This window comes from Lathamus discolor, chromosome W (genome assembly GCF_037157495.1).
Source record: "Lathamus discolor isolate bLatDis1 chromosome W, bLatDis1.hap1, whole genome shotgun sequence".
NCBI classification, from domain to species: Eukaryota; Metazoa; Chordata; class Aves; order Psittaciformes; family Psittacidae; genus Lathamus; species Lathamus discolor.
Window position 1 is genome coordinate 20,448,248 of NC_088908.1, and position 22,997 is coordinate 20,471,244.

At 42.1% G+C, this 22,997-nt stretch overlaps 1 long non-coding RNA gene across 2 annotated transcripts in view; it reads right to left on the bottom strand.

The window, feature by feature from the left end:
* LOC136004180 (uncharacterized) overlaps positions 1 to 20,098 on the bottom strand; it is a 29,004-nt gene extending 8,906 nt beyond the window's left edge. Inside the window, exons 1-3 of one of the 2 annotated variants that reach the window (XR_010608255.1) lie at positions 19,826 to 20,098; positions 7,865 to 7,957; positions 6,475 to 6,556 (exon numbers count right to left, since the gene is read on the bottom strand). This is a non-coding gene — a long non-coding RNA (uncharacterized LOC136004180). Of the gene's footprint in view, positions 1 to 4,505; positions 6,557 to 7,864; positions 7,958 to 19,825 lie in introns of those variants that run through there. The other variant, XR_010608254.1, reaches the window with a different exon arrangement.
* Positions 20,099 to 22,997: the final 2,899 nt, after the last annotated feature.

Here is a 22,997-nt window from a genome sequence, read left to right on the forward strand (position 1 = left end):
AAAAGTTCAAAAAAAGTTTTCTGATGAGCCCTGTCATCATGCAGGTAAAATGTAGTGGGTGGCAGCATCATTATTCACCTCTCCAGAGAAGATTTCTCTATATTATGACTCTGTTGAGTCCTTCAAGGGCAGTTTCTCCAGTGTTAATTGTCATGTTTCCCTGTAACTTCTGGTTCTTTCCTTGTCCTTTCTCACCTTCCACTTACTCATAACAAACCGAGACTCATGCCAGACTGCCACTACCTAAAAGTCACCCAGGGAACAAGGCAAAATGCATAATCTCACCTCGTGTAGCCCCCATTCAGTTGGATAGTCCTTCTGGTAGGAAGCATGGGAAGAAATACTCGGAGCCAGATTTTTCCCTTTATTTCTGAATAACTCTCTGTTGCATAGCAGCTTTTGTTGTTGTTTGTTTGTGTAGTGTTTCATCTTAGCGAGGATGTATGGAAACAATTACCATATGGTTCATTCACAATGTCAACTTAAGCTTTTCCTGTCTGTGCAGTGATTGGACTTAGCCACTGAAAATCATCTAGCTTTGCAGGTCATGCTTTTTACTAATTTTTATTTTTTTTTAATACACATTGTACAATAGGGATTGTTTTTTCCTGCTAAATGTTTGGGGTTTGCATCAGATGGCTGGAAATGTCACACAGCTTCTCCTTTTTGGCAGTTGAAAGTCCAAATGCTTTAAGAAGATGCACATTTTTCAGGAAGGCACAGAGAGGTCAAGATGCACTGATTAATTCAAGATTTCCTCCAGTAATTTCCATAACCAATAATCATTTTTTTCTTTATCTAGCTGTACTCACTGGTAGGTTTTCATTTGTGTCAAAGCTTTGTTCTGCTCTCAGAATTCAATTCTGCTCATCAGACCAAGCAACATCACAGGCTACTCCTGGCATAGCCTCCAAAGAAATGGGCCAAATTCAGAGCTGCAAGTTGGCTCCCACGTGTAACCTCTTGCAATAGGAATACTGGAGCACTGCTCAGGGTGAATCTGAGAGAGGTCTGTGGGCAGTTAATGGAGATTTCTATGGAGAAATCCATGGAAATTTAAAACTAAAACCAATTGGGTTTGGTGTAATCTAGATGGATGGGGCAGCCATGCTATTATTAAGTTGATAACAACTCCTCCTCTAAGACCTTTCATCTTGTTATTTCATGGTTGAAATTTTACCTCCTTGGGTGACATCCTTCCATACACATCTCTTATCCCAGCCTAAGTTCATATTCTTATTATTATTCAGGGATTGATCCTAATAACTCAGGATATATCTAGAAAGTTCTCCAAGGGTCGGGACTTTTCCAGAGAGTTCTAAAGCGGAACTTTCTGGGTAGGAACCAAAGCTGAACTTTATGGGGAGTAGCCAAAGCGGGACCTTCTGGGGAGGAGCCAAAGTGGACAAACAGTACTTTTCTATCTTTGTGTGTTTCACCATGGACCATTATCTATTGTCCCTGACACAGGACAGTGACTCTTGGTCCTTGTCTAGCCCCAAGCACCCTGGCAAAGGAGATGGCCTGGCTGGTGTGTAAAAGGTGTAAGATAAAGGATAAAGGAGGATTTGTATATACAGGGAAAAGAAAAAATGGATAAGCAAAAAAAAAAAAAAAAAGAAAAATAGGGGTTTAAATTTGACTGCAGACTGAAGAGGAGTCAAGATATTGGATGAGAGCAGCCAATATATATATTAAAAAAATAAATAAATAAATCCAAAATTCAAATGAACTTTCTGTTCAAATAGCCCAACATAGTTTTCTGGAGAACTCTTCAGTGCAAAATTCATCAACAAATACCACACTGGAGATAGCCATGTACTCTCTAGCTCTAGTGCCATAACCACCAGGCTACTCCCTGCTTGGTGTGTGCTTCTCAAGTTTGCTTGTCAGTCCTAGCCACTGTCTTATTTTGAGGGGTCCAACTATGCACATGGACATTTCTCAAGTCTGCTGCCAAATGGCAACTGGGTTGGTATGTGAAGTCTATTGCTTAAATTGGTGCTGTTGAATGACTACTGAGTGTGTATTGGGAGGTGACAAATCACATTTCCAACTTACAGATTTATATCCTGTCTTAATTTTAGCAAAAATGTAGTTATGGAATTGCTCACTGCCCCATCATTGGTGCTGCTCAAACTGTGGGCTTGCAGTGATTAGCAATGCATGCTGCATTTGTTTTTATCTGATGCACAGAGACAACTGCTTATCATGTGTTGCATGTCTGCTAAGCAACTCTTTTCTTTGTCCTAAAGCCCAGTTAAAGACTGATTAATGTAACTTGCTGGAGGGTCCTGTAGTGCAGCTTTTAAATCAATGTCATGTAAACTTTGCTGGGTTAATCCTGCATTCAGCTAAAAACCAGCACTGCAAGGTCAGGCTGTACAAATTGATGGATTTTTATTCCTTTAACCTTAGAAGTGTTGCAGAGAGGGTAATAGCAGCAGGACTTGCTTCCTCCAATTGCTTCCTTTCCCTACACAACAACCAGCAGATATCTTCCCTTATCCTGATATGTGCCTATATATATTATATACATCTATATACATATGTGTATATATATATTTTAATAAGAGGTATTTAAATCAGCAAAACACTACAAAAAGTTGTTGCTTCTTTTCATGTGTATCGTATTTTTCATTTTTCTTATGCATTGATTTGATAAGGGAGAAAAGGATTTGGTATAATGAATCAGTAAGAAGAGCATTCCTCCTGCCTTTTGAATTAATTTTAGTGACACATTAAATAGCTCTAACAAAAAAATATCTCTTTAAAGACATCTCAGAGCATTTTGTAGCTGGCAAAGGCATGAATGCTGCAATAGCAAATTGGCATGAATGCTGCAATAGCAAATTAACATGAATTTGCAGAAAAAGTACTGTGCAATTCATGGACTTTTCTTGTTTGACTTCTAGGGGAAGATTTTTACTGCGTCTCTCTGACTCAGAAGTAACAATCTTTTATCAAAGCTCTTTAATGACTTTACCCTATCACCAATACATATAAATAAAGTATAAGAAAGCTAATTCTTTCTGTGGATAACTTTCTGCAGGAAAATGCAGCCTGTAAAGCAGCTTGTAGCAGAAAACCATCTTTATCGACTTTAAACTAAGGAGTGTATTTTATTTATGAAATTCAACACTTCAGACATTCTTGTTTCTTTGATTGACAATATTTTGCATTTCCCATAACCTATTACTTAGTTTTCTTCAAGCATAAATGTTAGCTAATTGTATTGGAGGTATTTTGGGTTTTGGCTTGGAATCCTGTGGCTTTATTTTCTCTCCTTAAACCTGAGAACTTTATCCTTCTTTTTCTTTTTTTTTTCTTTCTTTCTAATATTTCTTCTCTTGTTTAATATCAAATGTTGAATCTAGCAGAAATGTTTCAGAGAACTATTTCTCCTACTGAAAAGAGAGAAATACTGATTTTGTACCATTTTGCAATGCATCTGCAAAGCAGATGAAACAAGGAAACAAGGAGCTTGGGGCTTGGTTTGTGCTCGAATGCAGTACAACACCGGTGTCTGGCAGGACTTACTCTGAATGACAGAAGCCTGCTGAAACCCTACCAGCAAGTTTAGCCTCTGCTTTGGAAAAGGAAAACACAGTCTAGAAGGTTGTGATTCCCGAAGACAAGGATGTGCCAACTGGATCATCTGTGCTCCTCTGACCACACCTCATAAACATCTCAGCCCTCCTCACCCTTCCAGCTGCCCCTTCCTCTGGGAGAAACAGCAATTTGAAGGAAATACCACTCATTTCTTTTTATTTTTTTTCTTTTTTTCAAGTGTGTTGAATCCAACATCTGTGATTTGGCAAAAGAACATCCTGCCTTTTAAACCTGTTGGTGAGGATGGAGAAGTTAGGAATAAAACCCTCTCCTGGTGGAGTCAATGCAGTGCCTGGTAGCAAAACATACTCTCGTCTTTAAAGACCAACAATAAAGCAAACTTCCATTTCCTTACCATAACATCATCATGTCACAACCCCTAGAGCTCTAACTTCCCTTTCAAGAGGCTGGAAAGTGGGACTTTAGACAAAGAAAAATAGTCTCAGGTGGGTTCACCATGGATCATTTTGACTATATTTTAAACATTTAAATGTCAATCCTTAGTTATAGACAAGACATGATTCTTATCTATCTGCATGTGGCTTCTAGTATAAAAAAAAATTGAACCCCTGCCATTTCCTGTTAGAGAGAGCTTAAACACAGGGGTGATAAGGACACACCTATTTTGGATCCCTATTTTAAAAGCCTCCAGATATCATAGAAATTAACTGGGACAAACAGAGGGCTTTGAATTTTCTTTCATGGTGGTGACAAATTATGTATATCAATGAAACACATACTTAGTGAAGCGGAAGTGAGCAACAGCGATTCTTCAATCAGCTTTGGCATATGTGTACATTATTCTGTTTGATCTCATAGGATGCTGGCTTTAGATGATATAATACATTCTTGTTATCTTCCTAGAAGTTGGAGGGATGTGAGGAGATATCCACTTTCACAAGATAAAATTAGCACCTCTTTATTTTCCAGATAGATAAACATTCCTCTTTCTTTTTTTTTTTTTTTCTTTTTCTTAGGAAAAAGCTGATTAGTTACAAAGCATACCAATGGGTATGAGCTTATTCATATTTAACCCAAATCCTATTTATACTATAAAGGAAATTACATTGGTATTACACAGGGCAACTTGGACAGCCAAGATGTAGGAATAGCAAGTTCTGCTCAGTCAGCTCTCTTTAAAAGCACCGAAAGCAGTTATTTTCCAACGTGATTGCGGGAAAACAGAAATTTTGCTTAAAAATGGATAATTGCACCAGAAAATGGTCTGCCCACACCAATTCTGTTATCTCAGTGTATATTTTGATAATAACATCTTGTAGATATCACAGAATCCCAAGGGTTGGAAGGGACCTAAAAAGATCATCTAGTCCAACCCCCCTGCAAGAGCAGGGTAACCTACAGTACATCACACAGGATATGAGCTTAAGGTACAAAATACGGACTTAAATTTTGGGCACTAAAGATTCAATGTATTTTCTTCTGTACCCAATCATCTCGATTTAATTCCCACCTACCACAAGTGCCTAAAATGCTACCCAGATCATTGCACAAAACTCTTGTTTATGGATAAATTTAATGTTTTAAAGCAGCTCAATGAAAAGCTATTTTTGTTAAGTCAAATCATAGACCTCTTGGGCACGGGAAACATGTTTCTGGGTAGATCTGTGTGAATAACAGATTGATTCACTTGCTGCTCCAAACAATCGGGGAGAAAAATGGTTTCTGGTGAATTAAGCCTTTTGTACAGCATAGAAGGACTTAATGGACCTTTGAACCTTTTAAAATAAAGAAATACATTGCATTACCTGCAATACTTCATTTAACGTCAGAAAGGTGTGCAGAAACTTTCAATCTCAGCAAATCACCCTTGCATTCCCATTGCAGTTATGAAATTAAGCCGCAAAAGATATGTTCTGTTGAAATATTATGCAAGGCCTTATCAGGATATGATTTTCTACTGCTCTCCAATGTGAAGCTTTCCGGTTTAATACATGATGACAGAACAAGATCCTTTCACAGGGAGAAAGCTAGATCATTTTCAAGACCAAGTTTAGCAACTTCTCGAATGTCTGTCCCATTAATTGGCTGTATGGCTGCAGTTTGTGTAGGCTGACCATTATAATGTAAATAAACCCAGTGACTGGAAATGAAATTTAATGCAAAATGGGGCTGAGTGGTTTGTTCCTGAGACTTTGACCATGTACATTAGTCATGGGGTTTCAGTGGATACCGCTGAGTAGCCTCATACAGTGTAAAAGTGAGTATTTCTGGAGAAAAAGTCCAGGTGGTGGCTTTTTTAATGGAATGCCATTGAAAAGTGGCTGATTAATAGTATTGAGGTTTTCATGGAGAAAAGGCAGCAGCAGAAAGGGATTTTTCTCCACTCATCTCCATGTCCCTGAGTCATTGAGGGCTCCAGCATTTCCCTGCAGGGCACAGACAGGAGCTGATTTTCTTCCTGGAGATATCAGTGGAAAGACCCCATTCTGGGGTGATCTCAGCACACAGAGGGGCTGGCAGGGAAAGCATAGAGGGAGAAGAGAAGAAATAAATCAGATGGGGAGAAAACAGCCACTGCAGGGCTGCAAGGAGGGGGATGTAGGGAGCGGGGGAGAGTCAGGGCAGGATTCACACAGGTCCAGCATGGCTGCAGCTCACCCATCACCGGTGCTTCACTTTCTGCTTGAAAAGCCCCAAATTTTGCATTATCACTACTCATCCTTAAAAATAAACTCCTCCAAAACACCCTCCCTGGAAAAGTCAGTTAATAGCAGAGAGACCAAGCGATAGGAGAAGTTGGGAGGTGGCAGTGTGTGATGGCAGGCTGGCATGGACATATCTTCATGTTGATATTGGATTATTAATAGCAGGAGCATGCCACATGGTTCTTTTTCCACTCACACTGATGGCAACTGTTTGTCTTCTGTTATCCAAATTGTTCAATTTATGGAGGTCTAAAAATTGCCGTTTCCAAGGGACTGCACTGCAGAGGAGAGTGAGTAGATGCTTAAGTCACTTTAATAGTGGGTTATATTAAAAATAATTATCAAATGCATTAAAAGCAAAAGAAATTAAAGCTGGTGTGTACTGTGCAAGACAAGATTTTGCAAAATCTAGAGACTTCATTGCCCCAAAATTCAAAATGAGGGGGATAAGAGGAACTTATTGTCCATACGTGAGTGTTTCTGTACATTTGAAATCACAGCCTTTGCATGCCTCTGATAGCTCAGATTTCATGGGGGAAGAAGCTGGATCATTGAGCCCTCCCAGCAAAGAGCCACCATTGCTACAATGAGCTGCAGAAGCCCAATTTGGGGGTTTTCTCATTAACCTGTCACATCAAATGCTGTATAATAAGGTGGTGAAAACTGGGGGGGAGGAATTGTGGTGGGAAGGTAAAAGTTTATTTTGCAAAGCAAACAAACAGCAAGGCACTTGATTTTACTAATTATCCTAGCCTGTGGCTCTTTAAGAAATTATTTCCCCCACATCAGCATATGAACTGACAAGATAATATAGGAGCTGGTATTTTCTCAACTATCTAGCTGACAGAATATACAGATAATATGAGGATTCATTTACAAGAGCGCACAGAAGATTAATTGATTTACTTAACATTAGAGTAATTGCTCATTAGAAAAATAACTGCTGGCATTTGCGGGAAATGGGTGTCAGGGCACACCGTAATGCCTCTCTCCAAGCTGTATCCTGGAAAGATCTTTTTGGGTGAGGAAGGGCAATTTATTTATAATAAAGGACAAAATATTTATAATAATGTGAAATTATAAATGTAGTATTATAAATTCTGGGTCTGAGCCACAGCCTAGTGAGACCAATGGGTGGGTAAGGGTTGCATAGTTTATGAAGTGCACCTTTTATATATATGTTTTAATGATAATATTAAATTATTAGCTACCACTGGAGTGCTTCTCAGACCTGCAGTTTACCATAAATAAAAAATTTAAATAAAAAAAAAATGAATTTTGCCAGTGCTAGCTATCTAGCTCATATCTAGCCTATGTTCTCTCTTTTTGAAGTCAAGGTCTGCATTTGTCTTCAATGCAAAGCCCTCAAACCTTATGACAGATGTACAGTAGGAAACCTGAACATGTCCCAGGTCAATGAAATCCAGAGATGGAAAAAAAAAAGGCAAATTTATTGATCATGTGGTTTGCCAAAGACTTTACATTAAATCAGCGTATAAATGTGAAATATATAATACTTTAAAAAGCTAGATGTCCTTTTTTTCTCATCCTATAAATAACTAAATGGATGTTTGAACATGTGTTACCTTTATAGGGTGCCTTTTATGAGCTATTAGATCAGGTCCATCCTCACTGGGGGAGAGCAATACACAGCTCACAGCAGCCAGCTACCATCATTACTATTAAAGACACATAAATCAGAATGTTGACTTCCAATATCAAATTTTAACCCAAATCCAGTAAAACATGTTATGTCAGAATATGGCTAGATCTATAAAGTGCGTCTCAGCAACATGTTGCAGCTGGTGCTATGTATTTATAGCTTTAGGAAAAAAAAGAAAAGAAAAGAAAAAACAAAACACAACAGCCAACACACAGTGGAAAAAGCAGAAAGCATTTTAAACAGCAAACTTGTCAATATTTTTCCTCACTGTTGAGTCAGACTATGGGTTGGCACTGGTTTAGATTAGCTGTGTCCCATGCAATTTCACAGTAATGACATGAACCTGCAGCACATGGATCTGAAGCAAAGATAGGAGGAAGGAGGGGGAACTCAGGGAATGTTTTTCCTCAAAGTGCTGTGGAAGTGCCAACAGTGAGCTGTGGTGACAGTGCTAACACTTCCCAGAGCTGAGGACCCCAACACTGGAATGGCATTGCCCACCCTGAAAGTGAGAAGGTAAAGTTTATTTTTTCTATTTCCTCCCCCCTCTCTCTTGCTCACCCTCCCATAGACAGAATGCATCAAGACCACCAAGAGTGGCCTTTCTTTTTTCTTTTCCACGATGATGTACAATTTGCATTTGTTAATAATAAATAATAATAATAATAAATCTGCCTGAGGTCATCCACCTAGATTTCTTTTTCTTTTAAACAGGAAATAGTTTTCAGATGTTTAGATGTTAAAATGTAAGGCCACTAATCTGCCTACTGATTGAACAGGCATTAACAACTGTCAAAGCTTTTCTCTTGACATTAAAAGATTTTGAGCCAAGCTAGGTATTTGCTTAATATTATTTTTTAAAGCAGAAAAATAACCACTATCATGCAATCTCCCACTTTCTGGATTTGCTTGCTAACACTCAGCAAAGCTGCCTCAGAAAGATCAGTACACCTTTTACCCTACAGTGGATTGCAAGCTGTTATACTTATTGGGATGAACTTTTCAAAGATGGCAGCGTGAAGAAAAGGTTGAAGAGCTGCAGCTTCGTTGGTGTTTGCAGTCAGTGTTTGTGTTTGTGAGATACAGCATGCATATGGAAAACGGCAACTTTTATCTTCCAAGGGACTAGTGATAAGTTCATTAAACTGCAATTCTCAATTTCCTTTCTGCTGTCAGCACTACACACTTAGAAAAAGATCAAAATAATTGTTATTTTTGTTTCCTTCATTTAGGCCCATGCAGGACAGACTGATAATATTACTCTAATATTTTCTAGAGCAGGAATACCCTAATGGGTACTGCAGAAGATGCCCGAGACACTGGGCAATGTGGATTCTGCTTTGCCCCCGACTTCTGGTGGGGGTTTGGCATGGCAGCAGCCATGAAGTGGTTTTTCCCAACAGTTTGTTGCATGTTATTCACATTTCTGATGTGTGTGTGTCCTGGGTTTAGCAATAGCAGTCGATTTTTTTCTCCTTCTTAGTAGCTGGTGCAGCACTGTGTCTTGACTTACAGCCTGGGAACAGAGCTGATAACACCAATGTTTTTAGTTGTTGCTAAGTAATGTTTACTCTGACCAAGGACTTTGTGAGTCTCATGTTCTGCCAGGGATGAGGGGATGCCGGGAGGAAGCAGAGACAGGACACCTGACCCAAGCTAGCCAAAGAGGTATTTCATACCACAGCATGTCATGTCCGGGGAGGTAACTGGGAATTACCCGGAAGGGCATTCGCTCTTCTCAGTCTGGCTCATTTTGGCGAGTGGTATCGTATTCTCTTCCCTTGTTATTTCTCTTATCCTTATTATCATTGGTGGTAGAAGTAATGATTTGTGTTATACCTTAGTTACTGGACTGTTCTTATCTCAACCCATGGGAGTTACATTCTTTCGATTCTCCTCCCCATCCCTCCGGGAGCAGGGAGGTGGGGGGGAAGGAAAGAAAGAGGGAGAAAGGGGGGGGAGTGAGTGAATGATCTGTGTGGCTCAGTTTAAACATACAGATGGGCCCGTGATTGAGGGGTGGACTTAACAATGGACACTATTGCCAGGGTTATTCATGAGTGTGAAACATGTGCTGCAATTAAACAAGCCAAACGGTTAAAGCCTCTTTGGTATGGAGGACGATGGCTGAAGTATAAATATAGGGAGGCCTGGCAGATTGATTATATCACACTCCCACCAACCCGCCAAGGCAAGCGCCATGTGCTTACCATGGTGGAAGCAACCACCAGATGGCTGGAAACATACTCTGTGCCCCACGCCACTGCCCAGAACACTATCCTGGGCCTTGAGGAACAGATTTTGTTGCGACATGGCACCCCAGAGAGAATTGAGTCAGACAATGGGACTCATTTCCAGAACAACCTTATAGACACTTGGGCCAAAGAGCATGGCATTGAGTGGGTATATCACATCCCATACCATGCACCATCCTCTGGGAAAATTGCACAGTACAATGGGCTGTTAAAAACTACCCTGAGAGCAATGGGTGGGGGAACTTTCAAGCACTAGGATACACACTTACCAAAGGCCACCTGGTTGGTCAACACGAGGGGATCTGCCAACAGGTCTGGCCCGGCCCAGTCACAACTTTTACATATTGTAGAGGGGGACAAAGTTCCTGTGGTGCACATGAAGAATTTGCTGGGGAAGACAGTCTGGGTTATTCCTGCTTCAGGTAAAGGCAAACCCAGTCATGGGATTGCTTTTGCTCAAGGACCCGGATATACTTGGTGGGTATATGTGGGAAGATGGGGAAGTCTGATGTATACCTCAAAGGGATTTGATTTTAGGGGAAAAAACCCAATGAACTTAATTGTATGCTGTTGCCTGCTGTGTAATACTTTTATAGCCCATCAACTAGATGTTTTCAGGCCACCAGCGACTGGCCCTGACTTCCCTCCAACCATCATCCCAACAGAGAATGAACTCTGATAGAACCAGACGAGTTCTGCAGTGAAGGAACGATCAGCATCAGCAGGCAACGATCCAACAGTTGCTGCTGTCAGCGCGCATAATCTAAAATTATAATTGATTATTCTGCTTTTTCAACAGCATCTTTTTGACCTTCTCCTCACTTCTCAGTTCCTTCTTCTACTTCTCGTTTTAGTCCCCTTTTGTTCCTCTTCTTTTGCTCCACTTTTCTTGCTTGAGGTTAGTTCCCCACAGAGCTAAAATTACAAAGTCTTGTTCAAAGTTAATTCCCTAGAGAATTAAGGTCGCTGAGCATACTCTGGCCAAATTCAAACTCTTCTTCTCCTACAGTTATCCCCCATTTTAGGATAAAGATTCTGTTTTACATTGCAGTTGAGAGCGGTGCACCAGAAGCAGGAGCCTGACACCCAGTTCTCTGAATTAATAATCTCATTTAAACTAAAATATGTATTTGGGGAATTTTAATAATTCAGTCGATGATCTGTTTTTTCTAAAAGCAAAAAATCTATATATTGCCAGCACATTAAAGAAAAAACCCTTCATCTTGGCACATCCCCTGTAACAAATGTGGAAGCTTGCTAAGGACCAAAAATATATTGTAAAAATGTGTAAACCGAAGGCAATGATATTTTCCAAAAGAGCTCCTGGAAGGTGTAAATCAAAAATATTGTAAACATATCAGCTGGGAACATACAGCAGGCACACAGGGTTGCTGTGCACCCAGCCCATCGGGCTTTGGAAATATGAATCGATAAATCAGGGTATGAACCTGAGAATAATAAACAGTTCTTTTATGAAAAAGAGATATTCTTTGTCACTGCAGCCTAACAGCAAACCAGAAAAAGATGAATATATGATGGCTAGAAAAATACAGGAGGTTGTTTCCAATAATGGGATATTTTAAAAATTGCTGCTCAAAGGAACTCTGAAAATCAAGCTCATCTTTCTTTGTGCTTTGTTTAAATTAGCAGCAGAACTAGCAACACTATCAATAATTTAGTTGGGTTTTTTTAGTAATATTTTTTCAGGCATTCATTTTCCCCTTTAAGCTTTTTAATTGTTGATAAGATGCAAAAGTTATATTTCACATCTATATTATATCTCACATCTACATTATATTTTACATCTACATTATATTTCACATCAACTTTGTATTTTATATCTACGTGACCAAAAGTATTTGCAGTGAAGCAAAAGGGATGAAGATTTTTTTGCAGATTGCTGCAAAAAAAAAAACCAACATTGCAAAGTGAAAATATGGCAGGACCAGGCTCCTTGTTCTGCTGCACTGAAAAAACAAAAACTGTGATTTTCCCTTGTTGTTATCTTGGTGGACTGAAAGAAGCCCTATTAAAATGGTATCTTCTGAAAAGCATGATAGAGGCATGAGGTTGGTAAACATTATAAAAACAACCTGTAATAAAGTTTTATTGCTTTACATTTCTGCACATTTTATGGCCAGTGCAGGGAAAAGAAGCCATGACAATTTCTCTGCCTTGATAGAAGGCAGGAACTTTTTTCTTGCTTTCTGCTCATCAAAATAAATAAAAATGCTGAAGCCTGTTCATTTCTCAGGCATTCAAGGGAATTATTTCACACTCAGAATAAGCCAAGGGGAAAGCTAAAGGCTAAACAGACCTTGCAGGGCTAATCTGTATGTTATAAACATGTATTATCCTTTTTGGACAGAGCAATGTTTTTGTGTGTCACAAAAATAAACACTTTTTTTCATATCCATGTGTGCTGTCTGGTTTAAAATATGAAGGGAAAAACCCACACATATGCACCCTAAGTACACCTACTTGTTACAATTATTAAGCCTGTTGACTGATGAGGGTTTTAAAATTGCTCCCCAAAACCCAGCGTAGACATTTCCTTCCTGAGTAGGTATTTATAGCTTCTGAATTAATTACGTAACAAACAAAAAAGGAGGTAATTATGCTTGCAATTAAGTATTTAAATACTTACATTTTAAATGTATTTGCTGCCAGAAGAAAAATAATTTGGGAAATTATAGCCCTTCCTATTTCCCACATTTTTTAAGATAATAAATGCATATCTGAATTTAGCATGCCCTGAAACTTGTCTGGCCAAAGTTGAAGGCAAAAAGTGAGCCCAGGCTGATTACTCACTAGAGTAAGGGTGCAGCTGGGGAGGGAGGGCTTGGGATTTTGGGAGGTGAGGGGATGAAGATGTGTCTCCTTTGGGCTGGAAAATCCAAATTGCTCTTCCCCTGCATGTGAAACCAGCCACCAGCCAGCAGCTGCACTGATTTCTCATGTTATGACCTCAAGCAACAAAGCATCAGGATATGACCAGTCTGCTCGTCTTTGCGCTTGTCAAACACGTGTTGTTGGGCACATGGCCTTAGTCATGTTTCCCCAAAACCCTCCAGCAGGGTAGCACAGGGGAAATTATGTTTGGGGTCACACAGGTGCTGCTGTGCCCTGTACCCCAGCTTGCACCCCATCTGAAGCCAAGCTGTAAAGTCAAGGGTGCAGGATGAGTTGAAGCATCAGAGGAATGAGTAAAAAGGGGATGTCATGAAGCAATACAGTGGATGGGATCCTGCAGAGCCTAGTCTTGGGTGGGATTATCATCCCCAGCACCCTTCCTTCTTGCTGATGCTACAGGTGGCCAGCCTCCAGCACCCTTGCAGTGAGTGGCTTTAGTCTTGCATAATTGCTAGTTTCATAATTGCTAGTTTCATTATTATTATTACCATTCTTTTTTCTCTCTTGGTTTCCTTGGCATCAATATAGACAGGGTTTTTCCCATGGAAATTTCTGCCTCCTGATCAGAACAAGGAAGGAGACTTGCTAGGTTCAAACAAGATTTGAAACCAAAGAGGCATTTTAATAGAATCATAGAATCATAGAATGGTTTGGGTTGGAAAGGACCTTAAGATCATCTAGTTCCAATCATGCCATGGGCAGGGACACCTTCCACTAGACCAGGCTGCTCAAAGCTCCCTCCAACCTGGCCTTGAACACTGCCAGGGATGGGGCATCCACAACTTTTCTGGGCAACCTGTTTGGATTGAGTCAGCCAAAGGGTTGTGTTGGTCCCATCACTGGTTTTGGTCAATTTATATCACCTGGGGACTTCCTGAACAATTCTTCTTCAGTACACATGGTTTTTAAAGTACATATCAACTTTTTCCCCAATTTTATAAACCCAAATTAAACTTCCACTGACTTTAAATAGATCTTTGTGACCCTTAGTCACTCTCCCTTTTTCTTTCCATAATGCATAAGTTTATCTCCTACAAATAGTCAAAGTCCTGAGAGCCCAATGTCGCTCTGATATCTTCAGACTGAATTTCTGCTCATCTGTTTTGCCAGTTCTGCAGCAAGGACATTGATAAAGATCATTGCTGCCTTGCCTTACCTTGTTTCTGCTACGGATGGTTTTCTAGTGAGGATCTGTTCCTTCAACTTTTTCTGATGTCGAAAAGCCACCAAAATCTCTTCCAAAATGATATACCAAGGCGTCCAAGTCACCCACCACTGCATGCTCAGCACAGGCGGATGTTACTGACACAGTCACACCAACTGCCTGCTCATCTGTCGTAGTTTAAACCAATCCACACAGGTTGTCCACTCACCCCCCCCGACCCTCCCCACTCCTGGAGGGATGGGGAGGAAATCAGGAGAATGTAACTCCCACGGGTTGAGATAAGAACAGCCCAGTAACAAAGGTATAACACAAACCACTGCTGCTACCACAAATGATAATATTGATAAGAGAAAATAACAAGAGAATACGATACCACCGCCGAACGAGTTCGACCCCCCCGAAGAGAGAGAGCCTGCCCCTTCCGGGTAACTTCCAGTTCCCCCTCCGGGCATGACGTGCTATGGTATGGAATACCTCTTTGGCTAGTTTGGGTCAGGTGTCCTGTCTCTGCTTCCTCCCGGCCTCCCTCGTCCCCAGCAGAGCATGAGACTCACAGAGTCCTTGGCCAGAATAAACATTACTTAGCAACAATTAAAAACAATCGGTATTATCAGCTCTCTGCCCAGGCTGGAAGTCAAAACACAGAGCTTGCACCAGTTACTAAGAAGGAGCAAAACGGCTCCTGGTAAACCCAGGACAGTATCCACCCCTTATTCCATACCATTCACATCATGCTCAGATCCCACATTTTTCAGTATACCATCAGTCTTATCTCAGTACACTCTTAGTGCATAGACCAGTCCTTATAAAGCTGATGAGTCCATTCGGTCCATGATGTCAGGTTCCATCCCTTGTAACAGTCTTTTCAGGGCAGGAAAAGCTGTGTGCAGTGTTGGATTGTTGCCTGCTGGTGATGATTCTTCACTGCAGAACTTGTCTGGTTCTATCAGAATTCATTCTCTGTTGGGATGATGGTTGGAGGGAAGTCAGGGCCAGTCGCTGGTAACCTGAAGACATCTAATTGATGGTCTCTAAAAGTATTACACAGCAGGCAACAGCACACAATTAAGTTCATTGTCTGTTTTCCCCTAAAATCAAATCCCCTTGAGGTATACATCGGACTTCCCCGTTTTCCTGCATTACCCACCAACTATATCCGGGTCCCTGAGCAAAAGCAATCCCACGAGTGGGTTTGCCTTTACCTGAAGCAGGAATAACCCAGACTGTCTTCCCCAGCAAATTCTTCATATGCACCGCAGGAACTTTGTCCCCCTCCACAATATGTAAAAGTTCTGACTGGGCTGGGCCAGCTCTATTGACCGATCCTCTAGTGTTAACCAACCAGGTGGCCTTTGGTAAGTGTGTATCCCAATGCTTGAAAGTTCCCCCACCCATTGCTCTCAGTGTGGTTTTTAACAGCCCATTGTACCGTTCGATTTTCCAAGAGGCTGGTGCATGGTATGGGATGTGATATACCCACTCAATGCCATGCTCTTTGGCCCAAGTGTCTATAAGGTTATTCCGGAAATGAGACCCATTGTCTGACTCAATTCTCTCTGGGGTGTCATGTCGCCACAAAATATGTTTCTCAAGGCCCAGGATAGTGTTCCGGGCGGTGGTGTGGGGCACAGCATATGTTTCAAGCCATCCGGTGGTTGCTTCCACCATGGTAAGGACATGACGCTTGCCTTGGCAGGTTGGTGGGAGTGTGATATAGTCAATCTGCCAGGCCTCCCCGTATTTGTACTTCAGCCATCGTCCTCCATACCAGAGAGGCTTTAACCGTTTTCTTGTTTAATTGCAGCACATGTTTCACAGTCATGAATAACCTGGGCAATAGTGTCCATTGTTAAGTCCACCCCTCGGTCACAGGCCCATCTGTATGTTGCATTTCTGCCCTGATGGCCTGAAGCGTCATGGGCCCACCGGGCCAAAAATAATTCACCTTTACGTTGCCAGTCTAAGTCCATCTGAGCCACTTCAATCTTAGCAGCTTTATCCACTTGTTGGTTGTTCTGGTGTTCCTCAGTGGCCCGACTATTGGGTACATGTGCATCTACATGGCGTACCTTCACCACCAGGTTCTGCACCCGGGCAGCGATATCTTGCCACAGTGCAGCAGCCCAGATGGGTTTACCTCTGCGTTGCCAGTTGCTTCGCTTCCATTGCTGCAACCACCCCCACAGCGCATTTGCCACCATCCATGAGTCAGTGTAGAGATAAAGTACTGGCCACTTTTCTCGTTCAGCAATGTCCAGGGCCAGCTGGATGGCTTTCACCTCGGCAAACTGACTTGATTCGCCCTCTCCCTCAGCAGTTTCTGCAACTTGTCGCCGAGGACTCCATACGGCTGCCTTCCATCTCCGATGCTTTCCCACAATACGGCAGGACCCATCAGTAAACAAGGCATACTGTTTTTCACTTTCTGACAGTTCGTTATATGGTGGAGCCTCTTCAGCACGCATCACCTCCTCCTCTGGTGACATTCCAAAATCTTTGCCCTCTGGCCAGTCCATGATGACTTCTAGAATGCCTGGAGGACTGGCATTTCCTATTCGAGCACGCTGTGTAATTAGTGCAGCCCATTTACTCCATGTAGCATCAGTTGCGTGGTGTGTAGAGGAGACCCTGCCTTTGAACATCCAGCCCAGTACGGGCAACCGGGGTGCCAGGAGGAGCTGTGCTTCAGTGCCAATCACTTCCGAAGCAGCTCGAACCCCTTCATAGGCTGCCAGTATCTCTTTCTCAGTTGGGGTATAGCTGCCCTCAGATCCTTTGTACCCCCGGCTCCAAAAACCAAGGGGTCGACCTTGAGTCTCCCCTGGGGCTTTCTGCCAAAGGCTCCAGGTAGGACCATTTTCCCCAGCTGCGGTGTACAGTACATTTTTGACATCTGGCCCAGTCCGGACTGGTCCGAGGGCTACTGCATGAACTATCTCACGTTTAATTTGTTCAAAGGCTTGTTGTTGCTCAGGACCCCATTTAAAATCATTCTTCTTCCGGGTCACATGATAGAGAGGGCTTACAATCGAACTGTAATTTGGGATGTGCATTCTCCAGAACCCCACAGCACCCAAGAAAGCTTGTGTTTCTTTCTTATTAGTTGGTGGAGACATAGCTGTTATCTTGTTGATCACATCTGTGGGGATCTGGCGACGTCCGTCTTGCCACTTTATTCCTAAAAATTGAATCTCTTGTGCAGGTCCCTTGACCTCACTCCGTTTTATGGCAAAACCGGCTTTCAGCAGGATTTGGATTATTTTCCTCCCTTTCTCAAAGACTTCTTCCGCTGTATTATATACCTCCCAAAGTATAAAGGTGGTGACCACACTGGGAGCATAAGACCGATCAGTTTCATGATCAATGATTCTATTGTATTGCAAGTCATTATAATAAAGTACAATGAGACAAAAACCTTAGCCCAAGCCCCACACTTGAAAAACATTACCACAGCAAATACCGGCTGTATGTAATGTACAGAGTTCTGAACCTGTGAGACCCAGAGGAACAGCTTTGAGAGCCAATAAATCAGCATTGTGACGAGTGACTATTAATCTGGTCAGATCTGTCGTTATCTCAAACCTTCGTGCCCCACGTTGGGCGCCAAAAAGAACTGTCGTAGTTTAAACCAATCCACACAGGTTGTCCACTCACCCCCCCCGACCCTCCCCACTCCCGGAGGGATGGGGAGGAAAATCAGGAGAATATAACTCCCACGGGTTGAGATAAGAACAGCCCAGTAACTAAGGTATAACACAAACCACTGCTGCTACCACAAATGATAATATTGATAAGAGAAAATAACAAGAGAATACGATACCACCGCCGAACGAGTTCGACCCCCCCGAAGAGAGAGAGCCTGCCCCTTCCGGGTAACTTCCAGTTCCCCCTCCGGGCATGACGTGCTATGGTATGGAATACCTCTTTGGCTAGTTTGGGTCAGGTGTCCTGTCTCTGCTTCCTCCCGGCCTCCCTCGTCCCCAGCAGAGCATGAGACTCACAGAGTCCTTGGCCAGAATAAACATTACTTAGCAACAATTAAAAACAATCGGTATTATCAGCTCTCTGCCCAGGCTGGAAGTCAAAACACAGAGCTTGCACCAGTTACTAAGAAGGAGCAAAACGGCTCCTGGTAAACCCAGGACATCATCCTAGAGTAGCAACTGAATTTTAAAGTTATTTTAGTAAATCCTGATGGTTCATGGGATTTAAATACAGGTCTGCAGGAACTAAACCTTGTTTAGATCATTGTTCACAGCCCTGAACTCCTTGCAGAAGTTCCTACCTCTGTAAGACTCATGATAGTTGCCTGCAGGACCCCTCCATGTGATTGAGTAGCACTGGTGGATAAAGGTTTGTGAAGCCTTTTGAAAGCTTCTGATGGAAGCTGCAAAGGGGAATTGAAGGTATCAATATTATTAATCAAACCTAGCAAAAGCAGATGCTGGTTTCTGTTAGCCAGGGAAGATGCTTTTTTTATAATCACCCATCCCTTTCAGCCTGCTATGTTTTTGCCAAGGGCCAGAGGGGACATTTCCATAGACCAACAGGCCAACTTCTCTGTTTTGTCTTTTATTCTTGGTTCATCTGATCTCCAGGCTCTTCCCCTTCTACAAACCAGTCCTACACTGCAGGTGCTGGCCTCTCTCTTGCCCTCAAGATGTTCACTATATTGCTGCAACCAAAATTCGTGCTAAACAATCCTGATGACACAGTTTGTGGTCACAAATGCTTTATCACCTTCCTTATATGATGAAAGGAAAAAACCCAAATGCCCTCTACAGTGATGTCAGACACTGTTGATTTAATTGGGTTTTGGTAAATATGTTCTTCAGCTAACATTCACTAGGGCAAATTGTCTCTTAAGCCTGTGCAAACAGCATAAGCATGCAAACACCAGACTACAAACTGTGCAAGTATGTGGTTCCTCATGACATCAAGTTTCCTTCTATAATCCAGTGTTTTTAGTGTTTGAAGTTTTTGCATTGCTTAATAAGTGATGCTGTGGGGTTTATCACCAGGCTGATTATGCTACCAAGATTAGATGGGAAAGGGAAGAGCAGAGATCTCAGCCACCAGCTTTGATTCCTTGTGCTCCTTGCCTCTATTATAGCAGGTTTGGGGTAAAACTTGGCCCCTTTAAAATCAGTGGCAACTTTCCCACTGACTTCAGTCAGGCTGGGATTTCATTCTCCCTGCTTCACTCTTCATCACTGCCTGCAGTGTGAAAAGCTTTGGTTAGGAGCTTACTAAAGCAAGAAAATCAGCCTGACTCTGGAAATACTATTTTTTACTTTAAAGCACCATTTTGTTTCCATTTTGCTATAAATATAGATGAAGTGACAATCTGCTGTTGTGTAGGGCCTGTCACTTCAACAGCAGTTCAGTAGAATTTCTCATATGGGGCTCTCCAGCCCATAGAAAATCATTCTGGGGATGCTGGGCTCAACCCTGCAAAACATCACATCCTTTTGATGCTTCTGCAAATCAGTTGGAGCTTAAAGTTGCTCTGCCTTGGAAAAAAAAATTAAAAGATTTAATAAAATCTCACCTCTTCCTCAGAGCAGACTGAAACTGTGCATCCTGCAGAGGGGAAAAACAGCAGCAAAAACTTCAGAAAGATGACACAGACTTGTGTTTTCAGCAACATCCAGTGCAGGTTCACAGGTAATGTGTTTAGGTGTTCACTCTGGTGTAAAAGCTTGGACTGGAAGCATTTTTCTTAACTAGAATTTAAATGAGCTGAGAACACAGAAGATGAGTAGGAAAAGCAGACCACTAGGAAAGCAAACCCAGAAAATGGATATAAGCTGTTTGCGCTCAGCTTGCTGGAAGGCTTTTGTAATACCTTAAGCTCTTGTTTATTCAAATTAAAATGTACCTGACCCTTGGATAGGCAGAACAAGCCAAGTCCTGCCCTTGCCAGTGGGACTGGTGCATGTGCAGCAAGGCCCTGGTTTGGGTTCTGTACTGATGAAGAGTTGGAAGAGCTGTTGGAGAGTCCTGGGAGAGGTAGTGGGTGGCTTTAACCCATTTTCACACCCCCAGCCCTGTTTGCAGCCCCATGTTGCAGCGTCTGCCCCTAAGACCTGTCAGAACATTGGGGAAAGATGTGACTATTTCAACTACACTTCTCCTGGGTGTTATTCCCAGGACACAGTTTTGTAAAGGAGATTACCTTTCACAGCTAGATCCATTGTGGCCAAGACCTGGAATGGAGGAGCATGCACGCTCTCAAGTTGCTATGGAAACCTGCCCTCGGCTGGAGTATTTTATTCTGATTTTAAAGGAAAGACTCAATTTAATTATGTAAATTCAAACCCCTCAATGAACAATCCACAATCCTCAGTTTAGGGTTTTCTATGAAAAGTCATACTGGTTTAAAATCAGCATCAGTGTGAGGAGACCTCATCCTGTTAGATACATTTTCTCCTTGATGCAAATGCAGAAAAACTGTGCTGAAAAGCACATACTCTAGGCTTTGTAGACATTTATGTGAAGAGTTATTGTTTACAGATCTCAGGGATTTAGCTTTGATGATGTAATGTTGGCAAATGTCATATGTAACTGAAAACTGACACTTTTTCTAACAAATGGCGCTTTTTCTTTGCCTTGACCGGAAAAAAAAAAAAAAGAGTTTGAAAGGACCCTGAACCTTAAAGCCATTCAAGCTTTGTTCAACATCTACCAGATTCGGTTTGATATAATATCTGACCTCACACTACAAAACTTGTCTCCCGGAGAGTGCTCTTGTTGCCCCAATGCTATCACTTCCAGGAAAAAGTGTCCTTTTATTAAATATTGTGCAACACTGATTAAAACTAGAGTTAGAATTTAACTCTCTGCTGTATTTCTAGGATAGCTGAGGGTCTCACCATGATCAGGTCTGGCAAGGTAACACATTGGGCTTTTTAGGAAGATCTCAGGTATCACAAATGGTGATTCAGCAGGGAAAAATAAATCTGCTAAAGAAGGGAAAGACCCTTCAAATGGCAGAGGGAGGAATTCAGCCCTGGCTGGATGTTTGGGAGGGGTCAATTTCCCACCATGTGAGAGGAGCTGGAAAAATGGGGTGAACTTAGGGGAAAATGAGTGGAGAAGGAAGCAGGAGAGCAGGAATAGAAGCAGCCCAACACGACTGACCATGAGGCTTTCTATTAGGGTTTAGCATCTCTTATTATAGAAATAGAGGGAGAGAAATGGGGAAGACACTGTGCATCTCAAGGAAGCACCTCCAGCCTGCAAAATACTTCCCACAGTTACCCATCTGGTAATAATATCCACTCCATGTTTTAGGAGCTGCCACAATCCAGCTGCTTCCAGCAGTGCAAGGGAAGGCAGGAGAATGGTACAGGTAAATTTTAGCACCTACTTTGCCACCCTTTTGCTGGGACCACATGCCATGGCTGCCACTTTGCCCCAGGTCACTGCTAGAAAACAAGCCAAGGGCTTGCCACAGCCCAGAGAGGGGAAGCTGGGAAAAATAAGGCTGCATAATTCAATAAAGATGTATGCCATTAATTAAGGGCACACAGGATGAGTGTCTTTCACAACTTTATGAGGTTGCCTGCCAGAGCTTGGTGAAGTGGGACTGGGCTTGCAGTGGAGGAAAACTCCCTGATGGTGACACTGCCCACAAAATGCAAACCAAAGCCAGGAGAAGTTCCTTGGGTTTGACCATCTGAGACCTGTAAGTGATCTCTAAACTTTCAAATATGCATTAATTTAGCCTGCATTAAAAATCCCTTGCACTAAACAATCGAGGAAGAGCAGGCAAACACCTTGGAGGTTGCTTTTCAGCATGCCAAGCTGGCTGGGTCTGAAAAGTGGTGCCTGCAGGGGATGGCATCTCTCCACCAGCATCCAAAGCAGCCCTTATGATGGGGTGGTTTGGGGGAAGAATATGAAAATCAGGGCATGCCACATGGAGATGCTGGAGTCTTTAATTTTAATCTGCGTGGTCAGAGAGGTTCAGGCTTCGTTCATGAAGAACAGGGCTTGGATTTCCCTGTAAAGAGCAATTCAAGAGCTTGTTTGCCTTTTTAAAATTAAATACGGGTGAAAAAAAGTCCTCCTAAAGGTTTCTAGGGGATTTTCTGGACCTGGCCACCCCCAGTGGACTCAGCACAAAGCTGAAGTGCTGCAGATGGGAGCAGGAGGCTGTTGCCTGCATTCGGCCTCTCCCTTCTTACTTGTGGGAGGGAGAAACTCATCAAACTCTCCCCTCCATTTCTCTCTCTAATAATAAAGGTTCCCTGGAGACTGTCCAGAGCTGAACTCACTTGGCTCTGAAAAAAAAACAACAAGCAACCCAAACCCAAAAAACAACCAGTTTGGGCTTCAATTTTATTTACTGCACAAGATTCCTATCCTTAAAAAGCACTTACACTCGTTTTTGGCCAGCCATCCAATTTTATTTTACTTTAGTTGTTATTATTTGCTTCAGCTCATCAGTCCCAGCAAACAGGAAACACATTATTCATAGCAAAGTCATAGTGAGATGCAAACACTTCTCTACAGATCCTCTGGCTGTATGTCCTGGGGTGGAAAAGGGCTCCTCTCCCTCCTGAGCATCACTGCCTTTGGCCTGAGACATGTTCATAGTTAAGTCTCTTGCCCTATAATGATCTTGGTGGCAAAACAGAGCTCTTGAAAGCATTTTAGCTAATGCAGATCTAGCGAATCTTAATAGGAGGAGATAACTGAAGGGAGAAGGAAAATGG